The sequence below is a fragment of the Mustela erminea genome, chromosome 16 (genome assembly GCF_009829155.1).
Source record: "Mustela erminea isolate mMusErm1 chromosome 16, mMusErm1.Pri, whole genome shotgun sequence".
Classification (NCBI taxonomy): Eukaryota; Metazoa; Chordata; class Mammalia; order Carnivora; family Mustelidae; genus Mustela; species Mustela erminea.
In genome coordinates, this window is record NC_045629.1 from 51,599,585 (window position 1) to 51,616,955 (window position 17,371).

Below are 17,371 nucleotides of genomic sequence, written 5' to 3' on the forward strand. Positions count from 1 at the left end.
ATGCCTGATATATTTTTTTTCCCATTGTGATCATGGCAGTGATTACAATGCATATATAGGGACGGGGATATATAATCATATGTGATTTGTTGGAAAATGTGAATTAGCAGTCATGCATGCTCCTTGTAAAACATGCGGAAGATGTTTCCTGGGTCTGAGACATTTCTCTATGCAGGGTAGATCAATAATCACTTTTAAACAAGCTATATTATCAAACTGCTAATAATGCTTTGTATTTGGCTGGCTAGTTTGAAAGGATGCTTTGTTGTAAATTCCTATTGCTTTTTCAACCTCATCATTTTGTGTGTGTGTGTGTGTGTGTGTGTGTGTGTGTGTGTGTGTGGTGAAGATTGTTAAATTAGGAACATATGTTTTAGACGGTTTCTCCGGCTTACACTAAAAGAGAGAGCCTATTAAAGAAGGCTTTTAAAATGCAATTTTATTATCCAGTTGTTTGCGTTGTGAGAATTTCTAATGTTATATACCTCCTATGGAAAAGATCCCATTTTAACTAAATATACGTGGAGAAAGCCTAAGAAAAGAAATTCTTTGAACATGATAATAATGCACTAAAACCTTCTGGAAATTGAGGGAGAGCTAATAGTGCATAGAATATTGAATGATTCTGCTGCTCTCCTCTGAACAATGTGAGGCAGCTTATTTAGAGATTTTTTAAAAACCCTATTACACAGTATGTGTCTTACTTTAGCAAATGAAGAAGAAGCTTTTAAAATTTGTTGGCATTTAAAATGTTTACTGATGATAAATATATCTATGACCCTTTTACTGAATATGGAATAACATCTTGTTTTTTTTAATAAAATTTCACTTCTTTCCTCAGTACAGTTCATTCAGTTGGCTAATTTTTTGTTTAGTTTTTAGATAAAGTGTATAATGGTGTATGAAATGCTGTGATATTTTGTAATAGGTTCTCTATTTTTTAAGATATTAGGTTTTTTAATTTAGTAATATATCACTTGAGGCTTGAATGTCTGTAATTTATGGTAGAAATAATCTGTATTGCATGTTATATTTAAATAGAAGAGGCAGTATGGCTTTCTTAAAATTTCCATGACCTGAAACTACCAGAGTTTTAGGATTTGTACTCATCCTTTATAAATCTTCTCTTTGCTCAGTTCCTCTCTCTCTTTTTTTTTTTTCAGTGCTAAGAATTTATGTGTTTAAAAATATTAGGTCTGGGTGCATATTCACATTAGAAATTGTGTGTGAACAGTATGGCATGGAATAAGTTTTAAAGGAAATTTTAGTTTTAAAATATGAAAATATCTATATTTTGACGGGATTGTGGATCCCCATCACTATGCTTTTGTTTTAGCTCCAAGTTTCTTTTATTGTTGCATGCTTAATGATTCCATTGCTCTCATTATTAAAAATCTAGCATTTTATGTTGCTGCAATTAAATGTTAAAATGTGGAGTTTCTGATGCTTCTGTAAGACCAGTCTCATTTAACTTGCTTTGATTTTTTTTAAATCTAAGATTATATGAAACTGCCACTTAATCAATAAAAGACTTATACTGGTTTAGGGGGAAAATATGCCTGCTTTATATGTTCTTAACTACTTAGTCTTCAAAAAACATGACATTTCTTCACGTTCAAATCTATTGATTTTCATAAATAATCAACTGATCGATTTACTTTTAAAATCAGTCAAAACCACCTATACAGATAATTATTTTAGAAGTAGGAAGAGTGAAAATAAGTTTATATAACTCTCAATGCCCCCACATATTTTAACGTTTTAGTTACTTTGTGTTCAGATGAGACATAAGTGGTCCTTTAGAACTCTTTCTCTGCTTGGATTCTTTAAAGAAATACAAATGCCCCGACATCAACATTTCAGTTAACATTGAATTAGAAAGTAAGATGTAGACTAAAAAAGATCATTCTTGAGAGAAAAGTCTTGGAAAAATAATGATCCTAGTATGTCATCAGAAGATGTGGTCTTACAACTTTAAAAATCTTTCTGAATAAATGAGCCTTTCAACCTTGTGGACTGGACGTTAATGATCTTGAGATTTGAGCATCAATTATGTAACTATCTCTCTGGAAATAGCCGTTTTGGTTGTTATAACATGTTTAGTAATCATTTGATTGTTTGGACTAGTTCAGATGAAATGTTCAGTATTTGTGTTGTGACATAAAGTATGATCTTTAAACTGATAGAAAAAAAATAACATCATAGATATGGACAGTTAGATTATATTTTATTCTGAATTGCTTTCTAGGAGAAATTACCAGACTAGTACTATGCGTTGATTGTAGACGATGTATCATTGAGGGGACTTTCAAATAATATTCTTGAGACTTTCCCTAGATAACTAATCATATCCTGAAATCTGCAACCCAACTTTCATCAGTTTTCCGATGGTAGGGCAGTTTACTTCTATGACATATAAGCAATGAAAGCTTAAAATACGGAAATCTCCCATAATAGTTACTCCAAAACCATTGGCAGCTTCAACTTGTCAAAGAGCCAAGATTTTGAATACACCAGGAATATTTTATGGATAGTAAATTACTAACCTGTATATGACTATAGATTGTTAAAGTATTTTAGTATCAAATGAATAATTGAAATATATTTAGGAATAAAAATCATTAGAATATTTCAGACTGGTTGTTGGAAGCCGTATAGAATGACTCTCTCTTATGTTTCATACTGAAAGTTCTTAGCTTATTTTGTCATCATTGTGGTTCTTGAGTACCATTTCAGTGGATAAGGGTGGGGGCAAGATATCCTCTGTGCTTTTGCAGCTAAAATGAAACCATTGAAGGTAAGGCAAGAAAAAAAAAAATCAGTGTCTGCATCCTACATAAATCCACTTGACAGGTTTTGATGAGATGCCACTTTTTTTTTTTTAAGATTTTATTTATTTATTTGACAGAGAGAGATCACAAGTAGGCAGAGCGACAGGCAGAGGCAGAGAGAGAAGGAAGCAGGCCCCCTGCTGAGCAGAGAGCCCAATGCAGGGCTCCATCCCAGGACCCTGGGATCATGACCTGAGCTGAAGGCAGAGGCTTAAGCCACCATGTCACCCAGGTGCCCCTAGAGATGCCACTTTAATTTAAATTCTTGTTATCAAGTTTTCTTACCATAAACTCACTTTTCCAAATTAAATATTTAATCAGATACAAAGATAATTGCTTTTGTTGCCAATAAAAAATTCCTCAAGTCCTAAATTCATTACGAAGCCTGAATTTTGTGATCTTGTCTTTGGAAGCAAACGTGAATATTGGGATGCTGGAAGATAGGTTTTTAACAGCTCACTGCATTGAATAATCAATTGCTTTGAGCAGTATTCAAATACATGATAAGGATGACTATCTTTTGTGATAAAACTTGTAGAAGAATGTACTTAATTTCCTTCACATTTTTCCATTTTCCTGATTTTTAGTAATCTTTCTTGTATGGTGAAGAAATCTCTGGGTTTTTTCCCCCCAGATGTGATTTTTTTCTTTGTAAGTAAATGTGTAGCAGTGAATTTGCTGTGCTGGCTGGCCACACAGGGGCATAATAAGCCTGGAATTTAGTCAGAAGAGATGTTGAAGACAGTCTTTCTCTCCCTTCCATATACATCTAATGAGATAGGCAGACGTCCGTATTTCAATTAAGATTACGAAGAACTTAATAGACCAAAAGATATTTGGATTTGTTGGTATTTTCAGTTTCTAATAAGGCGACCATATGATCTGGTTTGCCTGGAGTAGCCCCATTTTATGCTTGCCATCTTCCACTAGTTATTGTTAGTACTTCTCAAAAGCGTTGCTATTTGTTGATAAATTACAGGGCCACTCTGTAGAGATGAAGTGGAAGGTTTGAAATGACCTAGGGCAAATGGCCTCTTTTCCACTGACGAATTCTCACAGATCTAAAACATTAATATTAATTAAATAAAATTTGATTTTGCAAATAAATGTTTAATTCTTCAGTTTGTAGTATTTTTGGTGGCAAGTATTTAGTTCCTTACATAGCATTTACTATTGCTTTGGTTTATAATGAAGCCATCAGTTTGTGTTCAGGATTTTTGGCGTAAACCTCTGTTTTTCATCATGGCACATTAATGACTAGTTCGACATGAAAAGAACAGCATGCTTACTTTTCATAGCTGTGAGAGTGCCGTCTGCACAGTATGCATTGTTTGGAGTTGGTATGATATTCGCACAATTGGTTTTTCATTATCGGAACATTTTTGTATGAACCGTCTTTATTTTGAAGTGTAAAGCCTCCAGTAGTCTGAGACACCATGCACGTGTGTACACAAACACACACACGCACTATTTCTTTAACCTTGTTAAATATACATACTAAGTATTATAAGACTAATAATTATATATTATAGATATAAAAGCCAATCTTAACAATGGTCTCTTTATATTTATTTCAAATCAAAATGACTTTTGGTCCATGAATGTGTATCATATATATTTTTGCTAGAATATTTACTGTGGACCTTAGCAGTATACCACAGTTATTGGTACAGATTCTGAGACTGATATACAGCCTTTAAATATTTTCTTTCTGGAAACATTTATATAAAACTACTGTTTTTGTTGATGACTGATGGGTCAATGTTAACTGTACTTTTTTATTTTTTAGCTTTATGTGATCATGAAGGATCTTAGAAAACTCAAGATAATTATTGAACTTTCTGGTTAATGCTGGCACTATTCACCAGTTACTAAAATGAATTCATTTCATAAATGCTATGAGCTACCATTTTCATATTCACTTATCAGTTACACATGAAGCTTCGTGTGTACATTAAAAAGAATTCCCAGAACTGATCCATATTTTGATTGAGTGAAGCTTCCAAATTTGAGAAGTTTTAAATATCTCAAAAATGTGTGTGGGCACTTCTATTTGGGCAAAATGGGAAAAACCATTAAACATGGCTTCCTTTCGCCTAATGTTTTTCAAACTATGCTATTTTGTTTGTTTGTCTTTTGTTTTTACCAGAGAATACTTCCTTGAGAATGTACCTCAGTAGGTAAAGCAGGTAAAAGAGCAGCAGCTCTAATTTAGAAAGTGGGACAAGGAATCCATATTAGGTTCTAGAAACAATTTTCAGCTGCCTTTTTACAGGCAGGACCTGTAACAACCTGAAACAACCCAGGACCTGTTGTTTCAATCTCTTGAAACGTCCCATCTCATGGTGTGACCTTTGAAACATCACAGATAGAGGTAATGAAAAAATGGCAAGGAAAGCTGCCATCTTTAGTCAAGAATTGATCTGTGCCTGACTTTTCTATAATATTTTTCCAATACTGTTTTAGCTTTATGTTGTGTAGTGTTAAACATGGAACTTGTGTTCATATCTCAGGTCTGCTACTTACTGGCTGTGTGGTATTGGTAAAATCACTATACTGTGAGTTCTTGAGTTAAGAGGACTATATATTTATTAACCTCTGATTACCAACACTTACCATATCCCTCATGCTTCTTTCTCATCAATACCAGCTTCCCCCAACTCCAGAACCAAATACTGCCCTGCTGTTTTCTCTCTCAGTATAGACTAGCTATGTCTATTCTAGAACTTCATATAATTGAAGTCATATGGAATGGATTATTTTATAAAAGACTTTTAATCAGTGTAACTTAAAAATATTTATCCACGTTGTTGCATGCCTGAGTAGTTTTTTTCCCTTTTGATTGCTGAGTAATATTCCATTTATGAATATTCCTACTCTCAATTAAGTCTTCTTTTTGTGGATATGTATTTTTATTCCTTTATATGGGTACCTAGAAGAAGAGTTCTTGGGTCACAGGGTAGATGTATGTTTAGTTTTAGAATGCAGACCATTTAAAAAAGGGGTTGTTCATTTTAAATTCCACCAAATATGTTTGAGAGTTTTGGTGGTTCCACACAGTGTCCAAACTTTGATGATGTGTATTTTTAATTTTTGTTATTCTGGTGAGTGTAAGATAGCAATTCCTTATGATATGATTTTGTATTTTCCTGATACAGGTGTTCATATGTTCATTGGCAAGTTGTGTATCCTCCTTTGTGAACTGTCTGTTCAATTTTTTTTTAAAAATTAGGTTTTGTTTTCTTAATGAGCTGTAAAAGTTTTTTGTAATCTACCTGGATATCAAATATATGCTCCATGGATATTTTCTTCTATGGTTTCCCTGTTATTTATTTATTTATTTATTTTTTGCGTGTTCATTTTCTTAGTAATGCTTTAGGTGAGCAGAAGTCTGAATTTTGATGAACTATAACTTATTAATTTTTTTTCTCTCAGGGTTTTTGCTTTTTGTGTACTGTCTAAAAACTTTTGCCACTTCCTAAGTCAAGAAACTGTCCTCTTATGTGTTGCTCAGAAGGTTATTTATGATTATTTCTCTGTTGAGATTTCCTGTCTTTTCTCTTGTTATGAACATTATTACCTTCACTTCCTTTAACATAATTATCATACTCTAGCTTTGAAATTCTTTTCTGCCTAATTTTGAAGTCCAAGTTATCTCTTGATCAGTCTCCATTGATTTTTTTTCTCTTAAGCATGGGTCATATTTTCCTATTTCTTAATATATCAAGTAATCTTAAATTTTATCTTGGACCTATTTAACAATACTGTATAGAGACTTCCGGAAATCTGTTTTGAAGAGTGCTGATTATTTTTAAGGCAGGAATTTAACTTGGCTGAACTTGAGCTACAGACTTTGTTTCCCTTGAGGTATAGCAGCTGAAATTTTAGTTTAATTATTTTAATTTTAGCTGAGCTGCTTGAAGTCTTTTCTGTGCATGCATGAGATTTGGCAGTGTTTATTAGTCACAGAAACTTCTTTTTCCTTCCTGTAGCTTTCTTTTTGTCATTTTCCCCTCACTGTCCACCTTCTGTATTTGCTCAAACTCTTTCCTCTGGTTTTTCAGGTTAGTAAGATCCTGAATTTTCTAACATAGATTTAGCCTGCAAGCACTGAGTGGATTTGGTTAAGTCCAAGTTTTTAAATGGGAAGCATAGCTAAGTCATTCCTTTCTTCAAATGTCAATTACACCCCAGTGTCTGTCTTCTTTTTGTTACTTTCTAGGGCCTTCAAATAGTCATTTGGTCATATTTTACCCAGAATTTACTATCTTTGGGAAGGTTTGATTGGAATTCCTTGGCCATTATCCAAAGAAGAGTCAATTCTATAACATTTTAAATTGTATTTATTAAACAATATGCTGTCAGAAATTATATTTGTAGTTTCTTTTGTAATCCCAGCTTCATTGTTAGTAATATGTTGTATTTTTCCATTATCATTGGGCAGCCAGTTGTCCAGTGGCTAATTTGGGAACCTCATGTTCTAATTAAATTCATATTGTATCATCAGAATATATGGAGAATACGTAACTTTTAATTACTCTATTTGTGCTATTCTATTTTATGCTTATTTTAATGACTTTTGCTAATGGTAAAATATGACCAACTTGTGCACAGACTTTCTTCACAGAAAACAGACTTTTGATATTCCTGATCTATCAGTAGAAGTAAATGTCTGTTTGGATATGATGAAGAGACAAAAGCCATCATATTTTTTCTTCCTATTTTAGTTAGGTGGGCATCTATTTCAAAGGTAATCTCCACATCGATTTTTTTTTTCCACATGGAGTTTTTAAGGGAAATTTGATGATGCTTTTGATGGGAATGAGTAGACTAAAGATGAAAGTAGTTGTCATTTCCTCAACTGGTGTCCATCACAGTATAAGGACTAAAGTGTGTGTGCAGAAAATTTGACGATAATTACTTGTAATAATGGCCCATCTTCTAAATTAATAAAATTTTCCTGTGTCACATCTATTTTTTGTGATGAATTTTTTATCAAGACTTCTCTGGGTCCTGTGGAGTTATGTTTTGATTTTGAAACAAAATGCTGTGTACATAACATAGGATACACTACCTTTTCTCTAGAAATGGAACAGCTTGTTAAAAAACTGTATGCACAAAATATAATCTGGTAATGAAAATACACTTAAGAGCAGTATGTGCTTCAAAGACTATTACCATGTTTCTCATGAAGCCCACAGAGCTAAAGAAATGTGCATTCTAGTGTTTACCATTGGTGTTGCAACGAATACATAGATGAGCAGTTTCAGCGAAAAATGGTGCCACAAATAGATACAGTCCAAAGATTATGTAGAATTCTTCACCTGCATGAGCATTCATCTTTTTCAATTTTATTATTTTTTTAAGCGATCTCTACACCCAACATGGGGCTGAAACTCATGACTCTGAGATCAAGAGTTGCATGCTGTACCAACTGAGCCAACCAAGTACCCCATGCATGAGGATTAATCTTTTAATTGTCTTTTTAAAGTCACTTTTGTTTATGTTGGCCTATGTCAAAAAGATTCATGGGGCTCCTGGGTTCCTCAGTTGGTTGAGTATCTGACTCTTGATCTCAGCTCAGTTCTTGATTTCAGAGTCCTGCATTCAAGCCTTGCGTTGGGCTCTGCACTGGGCATGGAGACTACTTGATAAATTTAAAAAAAATAAAAAAAATAAAAGACTTACTACTTTATAGAACACTTAAAGTGAGTGCATCATGTATTAGTTTTCTGTCACCACAAGCTTAGTAGTGGGTTAAAATCATACCAGTTTTATCTTGCAGTTCTGTAGGTTGGAATTCTAGGCAGAGTCATCTGAATTCTCTGTTCAGGATTTCACAAAGCTGGATCACGGTGTCAGTTAGATGGGCTCTTTTTCTGGAAGGTCATGGGAAGAATCTACATCCAAGTGTATTAAGATTGTTGGCAGAACCCAGTTCTTCGTAGTTGTGGACTGAGGTCCCTTTTTTCTTGTTGGCTGTCAGCTGGGGGCTGCTGTCAGCTTCTACAGGTCTCTTGTATTCCTTGGCTCATGGTTCTATTTTCCTTTTTCTGTTTTTAATTTTTAAAGTAATTAATTCTTAAGTTGAGACATAATTGACATAGAACCTTTTATTAGTTGTAGATATACAACATATTGGTAAGATGTATGTATATATTGCAAAATGATTGCCAAAATAAGTTTAGTTAACATCTGTCACCACACATACAAATTTTTTTTTATCTTGTGGTGAGAACTTTTTTTTTTTTATCTATTAACAACTCTGAAATATATAATACAGTATTGTTAACTATAGTCACTATGCAAGCAGTACATTACACTTAGGTTGTCTCCATGCCTTGGTGATTATAAATAATGCTGCTATGGGGTTATTTGCATGGGGTGCAAAAGTCTTTTTGAGTTGGTGCCTTCATTTCCTTTGGATATAATACCAGATGTGGAATTGCTGGATCATGAGGTAGTTTTATTTTTAATGTTTTAATGGTCCTCTATACTGTTTTCCATAGTGACTGCACCAATTTACATTCCCACCAACAGTGTACAGGGGTTCCCTTTTGTCCACATCCATGCCAGCATTTGTTATCTCTTGTCTTTTTTTTTTTCTTTTTAAAGATTTTATTTATTTATTTGACACAGAGAGAGGGATCATAAGTAGGCAGAGAGGGAGGCAGAGAGAGATGGGCTCCCCGCTGAGCAGAGAGCCCAGATGCGGGGCTCAATCCCAGGACCCTGAGATCATGACCCGAGCTGAAAGCAGAGGCTCAACCCACTGAGCCACCCAGGCACCCTGTATCTCTTGTCTCTTTGATGACAGTCATTGTAACAGGCATTAGGTGATATTTTATTGTGATTTTTACTTGCATTTCCCTAATGACTAGAGATGTTCATGTATCTTCTTTGGAAAAAAAATGTCCACTCAGAACATTTGCCCATTTTTTTTAGCTGGGTTGTTTTTTTGCTATTGAGTTGTATGAGTTCTTTATGTTTTGGAAGTTGACCTCTTCTTGGATATATGGTTAGCATTTTTTGTAAGGCAGATCTGGTGATAATGAGCTCTCCCAACCTTTATTTGTTTGGGAAAGTCTTGTCCCTTTTTTCATTTTTGAAGGACAGCTTCCCTGTGTGTAGAATTCTTGGTTGACAGGGACTTTCTTTTAATATTTTGAGTATGTCATCCCATTCTTTCTGGGCCTGAATAGTTTCTGTTGAGAAATCCATTGGTAGTCTAATGGGGGTTCCCTTCTACGTAACTTTTTTTTTTTCTTTGCTGTTCTTAAAATTTTTTGTCTTTGACTTTTAACAATTTAATATCTTAATGTGTCTTGATATAGTCCTATTCAGGTTCATTCTGTCTGGTGTCTTTTGGCCTCATGGATCTAGATGTCCATTTCTTTCTTCAGGTTCAGGAAGCTCTCAGCCATTATTGCTTTTAATATATTTTCTGTTCTTTTCCCTTTCTGTTCTCCTTTTGGAATTCCTGTGATGCGAATGTTGTTTCTTTTCCTTGTGTCCTATATTCCACACAGATTCTTCATTCTTTTTCATTCCTTTTCTCCTTTTGCTTCTCTGAGTATTTGCCAATGTCCTATCCTCCTGGTCACTAATTCTTTCTTTTGCATGACTGACTACTTTTAAAATTCTCTATTGACTTCTTCAGTTCAGTTATTGCATTTTTCAGCTCAGTTATTTCTCTGGTTTTCTTTCTGCTTTTCATGGTTCCTACATCCTTATTAAATTTTCTTTGTGTTCATGCATTGTTTTCCTATTACTACTATTTTTTTTTGTAGTTGTCTGTGTTTTCTTGTGGTTCATTAAACTTTTTAAAGAGGATTATTTGGACTTCTTTGATAGTTTCTAGATTTTTCTTTCATAAGGGTTTGTTATTGGAACTTGTTACTCTCCTCTAGTGATGTCATAGTTACCTGATTTTTCATGATCCTTGATTCCTTATGTTGGCATCTGCACATTTGAGTAGTTGGACTCCTCTTTCAAGGTTTACAGGGTTGCTTTGGCAGAGACAGTTCTTTACCAGTCAGCTGATTTTGGGTTTCTGGGTCTGTCTGTTGGTACTGTCCTGGGGCTGGTGGTGCCTGCTATTATGGCCTGTTTTTGTTTGAGGCAACTGTTTGAGTTCTGAGGACTGGAATGGGGTTGTGTGTGCTGCTGGCTAAGAACAGTTAGATAGGGCTGCTGGCTTGGTTCCTTATCCAAGTGAGGCTATAGGACGGACTCTGTGGTTGCCTGAATTCTCTGGTCAGAGTTTCTAGATGGTCAGGAGTAGGTACCTCATTCAGTACTACATGGGGCTATTTAACATTTAAAAAAAGATAATTTCTACACCCAGTGTGGCACTCAAACTCATAACCCCTAGATCAAGAGTTGCACATGTTCTATGGACTGAGCTAGCCAGGTGCCCCAAGATGCAGCTATTAATTAGCTTCCTTGGCCTGGAAGGATCCAGGACCTGTGGTAGCTTGTTGTTTAGAGACCCACATCAGCCCAGAGTATGCACTGAATTCTCTGGTCAGGTAAGGCCACCGGTTTTGCTCTGCAGAAAGTAGAGGCCTCAGACTTGGCTTTCTGTTCCAGTGCCAGCCTACGCAGGGCTGTTGAATGGGCTGCTCAGCTTTCCATGTGTTCTGGTTATGCTCAGGCTGAACATATTGGACAGGCTGAAGGGTGGATACAGTGACGAGTGGGGCTACAAATTAGATTCCATGCCTGGGCACAGTGGGAGAAGCAGCTCTAAAGCTGGGAAAGCTCTTAGTTTATTGTCTTAACTCAGACTGACCTGCACCCCTCCTTCCCTGACCAAACAGGGCCACTAGATTTGCTCTGCAAACTATTGACTCTGCCTGCCTGCCTCTTGGATTGAGTGCTGCTAGGTCACATAGCTTCCAAGACTCGTCCTTATCCCTTCGGGTCAGATGGGGCTGAAATATACTTTCTACAGCAGGTGGAGCTATGTTGCAGCTCCCATGCCTACGGGTGTGGGAGATGCTGCTTCAGGTCACTTTCAGTTTCCCAAATTGGTTCTCCAGTTGGGAGGGGCCAGGAGCTACCCTCTGCTTTGGCTATGAATTAATCTCCCTACCTGAGCACAGCATGGGAACACGACACACGTGGTATTGCCTTTGCTATGAAGGTGATCAGCTCTGCTCTCTGCCTCTTGGCTCAAGTGTTGCTGGGGCTGCCCAGCTTCCAAGAGTTGTCGCCAGCCCTTCTGGTCAGATGGGCCTGGAAAACACTCCACAGTGGGTGGGGCTGTGATTCAGCTCCCTGCCTGGGCACGGGCAACCAGGCTCTAAGGCCGGCAAACTCGTCGTCTGAACATCTGAATCAGGCAGATTTGCACCCCAACAAGTTCCCTGGTCAGAGTGTACCCCTGACTTGGTTCTGCAGATGAACAAAGTCGCTGGTTGGGATGACTGTTTGGGCACTGCAGGTATGAACTCTCAGCCAAGATCTGTGGGTTGTTGTTTCAAGATCTGTGCTGGTTGTTTCAAAACCCTGCCCCCATCTCAGCCAAAGTCCGATTCTCAGTGGATGCGCCACCAGATTCCCCAGTAATCCTCTTGCTGCAAAATCAGAGTAGCGGCTCTTGTAAAGAGGCCCACAGTGATGGAGGTGCTGGTTGTACCCCATGGGTTCTCTTTTCCCACAGGAGGAACCATTGGTTCAGGGGAGATCTCTCTGCATGATGCTGCACTGGCCTGGGGGAGGGGCAATGCAGTCAATGTGTAGGTACTTCTCTTAACCTTCTAAGGCAATCTGTCTTGGTCTCTGTGGTGCAGGAGGTGCTTCAGACTCAGCCCTGTATTCTGGGATTCTCTCACTTGTCTTATTCTTTTTTTTTTTTTTTTAAAGATTTTATTTATTTATTTGAGACACAGAGATCACAAGTAGGCAGAGAGGCAGAGAGAGAGAGAGAGAGGAAGGGAAGCAGGCTCCCTGCTGAGCAGAGAGCCCAATGCGGGGCTCCATCCCAGAACTCTGGGATCATAACCTGAGCTGAAGGCAGAGGCTTTAACCCACTGAGCCACCCAGGTGCCCCTCACTTGTCTTATTCTTGAATAGTTCTAGTTGTTCTTACTGTGAGTGGGGTTGGGGGCGAAGTCAGGAACAACCAGTGTCGCCATCTTGGTGATATTACTCTAGCTATTGTAATTTTTTTTCAGTTGCCCTTTGTGCTATTGTTGTTATGTATTTTATTGTATAAAAATTTTTTAAGCCTCACCATCCATTATTATTAATTTTGCATTAAATGATTTTTTTTATTTAAAAAAAAGAAACTTTTACAATTACCTACACATTTACTGTTTTTGATTATCTTCATTTCTCTCTCCAGATATGGACCTCTTTTTGGCATTATATCACTTCTACCCAAACAAATTCTATTAGTATTTCATGGTCTATGGGTCTAATGGTGATGAATTCCAGCCTTTGTAGGTTAAAAAAATCTGTATTTTTTCCTTCAGTTTTTGGAAGGGAGCTTAATTTCAGATGAGATATAGATTTAGGTGAACTTTGTTTTTTTTCTCTAGTACTTAACTCATTCAGTCATCATCTGGCCTCCACTGTTTATGGAGAGAAGTCAGCTCTAATTCTTATTACTTTTCTCCGTTAGGTATTGTTCCCCCCACCCCCCTTCATGGTTGCTTTTAATATAGCTCTTTGTCTTTTGTTTTCAGCAGTTGAAGTATTTTTCTTTATATTTATTCTCATTGTGGATCACTGAGCTGCTTGATAGGTTGATACCAATCATCAATTTAAAAATTTGTTAATCATTATCTCTTTAGTCTTTTATCTGTCCCATCGGTTTCCCCTTTCCCTCTATGACTCCAGTTACATATATAATGTATTTGTTCGTGTTTTTATCTAAGTGCTTTGAAAAATAAAAAACAAAACAGGCAGTTAAATTAAGGAGCATCACCTTGATCTTACCAAAGTTTGGTTTTAGGCTTTGTTTGGATAGTACTCTTTACTTTTGGGGGCACAGACCTTACTCCTAAGGTATGGTTTCTTATTCTTAATGTGTGATCTTTCTAGGGTCTTAATGGAATGCCTTGAGATTTTCACAAATATCTTTCCAAGCCTGCTTTATCAGAGAGTTTCATTATATTGTGTGACTTCTGGAATTTCTCATCTCTCAGCCCTCAGTCAGTACAGTCTACCAGACTCCAGAAAGCCTGCATATGTACATTCTAGGATTTGTATAGGAACCTGAGTAAAACCTCTGTGCCTGTTTCTGAGGTTTATTCTCTTAGCTCCCTTCTCTCTAGGAATCTGTGTCACCAATTCCCACTGCATTAGCAAGCTTGATTCTGATCTCTGTTTTTAACACCAGGCTGTTTCTTAGGCTTAGTAAATCCCTATGCCCTTGGTCTGCCTGGGCTCCATTTCCTCATCGTGAAGTTGTTGTGAAATTGCTTCCAGGCAGAAAAGCTTGTATGGAGTGTACTTTATATGATTTTCCTTTCTTAAGAGTCTCAACCTTGTGTCATATCCAATGCCTTAAGGTGATTGTTTCATCAGTTCTGCCCAGTGTTCTTGTTTTTTATGGCAAGAAGGAAGACCTTATACTAACTACTCAGGAAACTCTTAATTATTTTATAATAATTTAATAAGCACCTATGAACCCACCATCCCCCAAACAAGAGCTGGAACCTTAACATAAATTTATATCTAATCATTTTTTTAACTTCATCTCGTTCCCTTGGCTCTTCTAGTGGCAACTTTATACTGAACCCTACAGTCATCATTGCTTTGACTTCCTTTTAAATATAGGTTTCTTACATGTACGTATTCCCCCTAAAGCGTCAGTTTTATCTTTATGAAAAGGTCTTTTTTTAACTCTATCTTCTGCATTACATCATATTGTTATGGGTGTGGTAGTTCATTAATTTCGATTGCCATACGATATTCCACAGAGTAACTTCATCACGGTGTTTTTGTTTGTTTGTTTGTTTTTTGTTTGTTTGTTTTATTTGACAGAAAGAGAGAGATCACAAGTAGGCAGAGAAACAGGCAGAGATAGAGGGAGAAGCAGGCTTCCTGCCGAGCAGAGAGCCTGATGCGGGGCTCGATCCCTGGACCCTGCGACCATGACCTGAGCTGAAGGCAGAGGCTTAACCCACTGAGCCACCCAGGCGCCCCCCACCTTTTTAAAAAAGATTTTATTTATTTATTTGATAGACAGAGATCACAGGTAGGCAGAGAGGCAGGCAGGGAGAGAAGGGGAAGCAGGCTTCCTGCTGAGCAGAGAGAGCCCAACGCGGAGCTCGATCCCAGGATGCTGGGATCATGACCTGAGCCGAAGGCAGAGGCTTTAGCCCACTGAACCACCCAGGTGCCCCATCCATCCCGGGTTTTTAATACCCTATCCTGCCAATGGGCATTTGGATTGTTTCTAAATTTTCTCTATTGTGAAAATGCTCCTGTGAATATTCTCAGATATATCTCTTGTTGTACATATGTAGGAGTTTCTCTTGGATATATTTCATTCATATGTTCAACTTGAGGAGATAATGCCAAAATGTTTCCAACTGGTTTTTTTAGGCAAAGATAATTCAGTGATTCATAATTGGGACTGAAATGACTCAAAAGCAAAACCTTAATAAGAAAGTTGGACAATTTTAACCATAGCTGTCACTGGGAGGTGCACTTGTTAATTTGTCAAAAACAATCTTAGAATAAATAGATTTTAAATGAGACTGCCCCTACCACAAATTTGTTCCCAACCTTTCCTCTCTCCTTCCATCCCTGTCTTTGTCCTTTCCACTTTCCTTCCTTCCTTCTTCCCTCTTTTTTTCCCTCTCTACCTTAACCCCTTCCTCCCACCCCTCCCATTCCTCCTTCCCTCTTCCCTCCTTCTCTCTTTCTTTTCTTTCTTTCTTTTTACCAAAGAAGGTATGACTCCTCTATATCAGTAAAGGAAGGTCTTTGAAATAGGCAGGACTAGCATGTGTTCAGCAGGCCTTAAAGAACGCAGGGTCTGGGATTTTCGTGGATAAAATCTCCAGATTGCTAAGAAAAACTACGTTGTCTCTAATGATACTAAATTATGTTATTTGGGCTCATTTAGTTCCTTGATGCTGTTGCTTGAGAATTATTTGTTTATTCTCAATTAATTAGTTACCACAATTTCCCCCTTTCTACACACAACTCTATCAGGAATGAATGGCTTCTTGATTTTTATCTCCAGAAACAATACATGCCAGGTCTCTAAAATTTGTTTCCTCATCTGAAGTTGTTACCCTCTTTTTAAACCAGCTCTGAAGAATGTTTCTTTACTTTTTTCCCCGTCTCATATGTGGTAGTTTATGACTTATCTCTTTTATTTGAATGTTTATTGTTAAATGGTGAAAACACTAGACTTGACAATTTTCGTTCTCCATGTAAATCTTCATTATCGGCAGCAAGATGCAAGCAAGTGAATCAGAGTAATATTTTCCATTCCCACAGCCCGATGGTGCTCTCTCTCATTGCCTCTAGCTGCAGAAATGCAGGTGAGCCTTGTTAACCCAATCAGCTAGACGTCTTCTTCCATCAGATCTTACAGATGGTTCGGATGTCTCAGAAGTCTCTTAGCATCTGTTTAAAATCTTCAAACTGCTTTTACCGAATTTGTTTGAGTCCTATTTGTGGTTACACTTGATTATACATCTGTAGACATTTGAAGATTGGCATGAAGAAATGGCTTTATGTCTTGTACTTATCCTATACTGACATTACTTCTAGTGAAGCTATAATTGAAGTGAAAAATAAACAAAAACAGAACCAAAAAATGTACAAGAGTAGTGTATTCAAAGAAATAGAGGTTAATCTCATTTTATTTGAGTTCATAAAATTTTGCACATAAAGCAAGATCCTAGTTTTCTATTGACTTCCATTATATTTACATATTCTATTGATGATAGAATAATGCTTTTTGACTTCCTTCACCTATGGTCAATTGAAAAAAGAACAAAGAGGTAGCTTTTGTTCTGTTCAACAAATAGGAAAAAAAAATAGAAAAAAGAATTGAAGAAAATATACCAAAATATTAATAGCAAATGCCTTGGGTTTATAATGAAACATAACTGAAAAATAATGTGACAATGAATTTTATGAAAATTAAATGTAGTAAAAGATATATAAAGTATTTAGAACATGGCCTGTCAAGTAATGAACACTAAGTAAAATAATAAAAATTACTTTTATTAATTACATCTTCTATTCAAGATTTTACTCTGAAAGATTCTTTGAAGTCCAATCTCAGGTCAAAGGGTATCAACTGTTCTAAGACTCCCATCATTGCTAAATTGCTTTCCTAAAAGGTTAAACTAATTACATTTCCACAATGAACATAGGAAATTGCTGTTCGTAAATGGCATTGGTTACTTTCAGATTGTCATATGTTTAATTTCATAGGTTGTTATGTAAGTTGTTAAAATATGTATAAAGACATTTACCCATCTATATTAATTAACCAGGGCTGCCATAACAAAGTACCACAGATTAGGTGGCTTAAAGAGCAGGCATTTTTTCTCTCAGAG

At 36.6% G+C, this 17,371-nt stretch overlaps 1 protein-coding gene across 43 annotated transcripts in view; it reads left to right on the forward strand.

The window, feature by feature from the left end:
* Positions 1–17,371, forward strand: part of RIMS2 (regulating synaptic membrane exocytosis 2) — a 594,152-nt gene that overhangs the window by 224,152 nt on the left and 352,629 nt on the right. The window lies entirely within an intron of this gene.